Below are 2,751 nucleotides of genomic sequence, written 5' to 3'. Positions count from 1 at the left end.
ACGAGACAAGAGTCTCAAAATGATACATGTATAACTCATACCCTTTGCCATACACCTGAAAAATAACCTTGAAAATCAACTATACTCCAACAAAATATAAAAGTTTTTTTTTAAGAAAGGATAGAGGAGTTCCCACTGTGGGGCACAGGATTGGCAGTATCTCTGGAGCCCTGGGACGTGGGTTTGACACCCAGCCGGCACAGTGGGTTAAGGATCCAGCATTGTGATACAGGTTTCCACTGTGGCTCAGATCTGATCCCCGGCCCAGGAACTCCATAAGCCTCGGGCAACCAAAATACAATTTTAAAAATTAGAAGAATTCTACATTTTAAAAAAATAGGTTTTTTAATTCACAAAATTACAATTTAAAAGTCATTTTACCAAGCAGACAGCTTCTGAACTTGAACTAGACCTTCTTCACTGCTATCCTTACAGCTTTGTGAACCCTCCCAGCTATGGCATCACTGTGCAGGGATGGCCTGTCTCTAAGGCGGGAAGATAGCTGTGTGTTCTGCTTTCTAGTTAATCTGTCCAATCCCAACCACCCTGGCCCTGTGTCCTCATTGCCTGCAACAGAAGGACCATGCACGGCAGAGAACAGGGCTGACACAGCCCCACAGGAAATGCAGCATCGGCCCCAAATCAAGCTTTAAGGCCAGAGCCCACTGGCCCAGAGAAAACATCCTTGGTGACACAGCTGTGGGGAGAGGAGAGTTGACAAGGGGCTGCCAAGAGAGGCCTTGGGGCCACAGGGATGTGCACAGACACAAAGGGACATACACAGACACAGGCAGACCTATGAACACAGACACAGATGTATAAGCAGACCCACAGATGCAGGAATATAGACAGAATATAAACACAGGAATCTAAAAACAGCAACAGATGTGAAAATATAGACACAAACCTATCAACACAGGCAGAGAGACCTAAAAAGAGAATCAAATGCAGTAATAGATGTATCACAGACACACAGGCAACCAGCCCCAGCTCATTAGCATAAACAGGTGTGCTTGGCTGTCTTAGGAAAAACTAAAGATGCTCTGCTCACAGGGATCAAGAACTTGCTGTGGTTTAAGAGCTGTGTGCCAGGGACCAGGTCCACATGGATGAAGAAGGGCCGTCAACCTAATAACAAGTATCCTTACAACAGAGGACAAAGAGAAGTCATGGGAAGGGTCTGAGAGGAGGTCCTCCTGGATGAGGGGGGCCCTCCATCCAAGGACAGTGTCCTCCTAAGAGACACATGAGAGAAACAGACAGAGAGGAGAAGCCACGGGAAGATGGAGGCAGAGATAGGAGACAAGCAGCCACCAGCCCAGGGCCACCTGCAGCCCCCAGACGCTAGAAGAGGCAGGAAGGACCTTCCCCTAGAGCCTCTGCAGGGAGCAAGGGGATATAGGGTGCCTGCACCCCAAAATGTTGCCCCAAAGCAGAGCCTCAATAAATAGACACACACACAGATGGAATATCAGCCATAAAATAGAGTGAAACACCGGCATTTGCAGCAACACGGTTGGACCTAGAGATTCTCACACTAAGTGAGGGCAGGCAGATACAGGAAGACAAATACCATCAGAGATCACTTATATCTGGAACTTAAAACATTGCACAAATGAACCTGTCTGCAGAACAGAAACCAGCTCACAGACATGGAGCACGGACTTGTGGTTGCTGAGGGGGAGAGAGTGGGCTGGGGGTGGGGGTTTGGGGTCAGTAGCTGCAAAGTGTGACATTGAGAATGGATAAGCAGGAGCTCCCCCTGTGGGGCAGTGGAAACAAATCTGATGGGGAATCATGAGGTTGCAGGTTCAACACCTGGCCTTGCTCAGTGGATTAAGATTCTGACATTGCCATGAGCTGGGGTGCCAGTCTCAGAAGCATCTCAGATCCCGTGTTGCTCTGGCTCTTGCACAGGCCAGTGGCTACAGCTCTGATTAGACCCCTGGCTTGGGAACATTCAAGTGTCATGGGAGCAGCCCTAGAAAAGGCAAAAAAAAAAAAAAAAAAAAAAAAGGGAAAAAAAAAGACTGGATAAGCAATGAGGTTCAGCCTAACAGCACAGGGAATTCTATCCTGTCTCTTCAGATAGAACTTGATGGAAGAGAATGATAAAGAAGCAGTGGGGCATAATCACAATGGAATATTACTCAACCATAATAAATGAAACCATCCCATTTGCAGCCACGTTGATGAATCTAGAGATTCCCATAGGAAGTCATTGGTCATGAAGAGAAGACAAATACCTCAGTATATATGGAAACACACACATCCTGCTCTGACAAACCTGTAGGTTCATGAGCCCCCAGGTCAGCCTACCAAAGGCCTTATCCCTTCAGAGAGTCCAAGGCTTTGGGGAGCTGTGGGTACAGAAACAGGGGTAGAGGCTACATACCTCCTTCTTAGGTTGTCACTGGAGTGTGGACAGGGGCTTCCCTTGTGGGGTCACCCGTCCCCTCTGGGGGCTTCCCACTCACGCCCAGAATTGTCCTCCTGCAGGAGGAGGAAGCAGGGCCCTCAGGCATATGAACCCAATGCTGCTCGGTCCCAGACTCTGGCCTCACTCCTCCTGGCTCTCAGCTGGAGCAGAAACTAGTCAAGAAAGACCCTCAGCCCCAGAGGAAACAGTCTGCAGACAGCGTCTCGGGGACACAGGCTGGACGGTGCAGACTCCTGAACCAAGCAAGCCCAAGCCTCTGGAAGAAAGCTCCCTTCTGAGTAACAGTCGAGACAAAAAGCCAACACCACTCA

This window comes from Sus scrofa, chromosome Y, assembly GCF_000003025.6.
Source record: "Sus scrofa isolate TJ Tabasco breed Duroc chromosome Y, Sscrofa11.1, whole genome shotgun sequence".
NCBI classification, from domain to species: Eukaryota; Metazoa; Chordata; class Mammalia; order Artiodactyla; family Suidae; genus Sus; species Sus scrofa.
The sequence above is the reverse complement of the archived record's forward strand: the minus strand, read 5'-3'. Positions refer to the sequence as shown.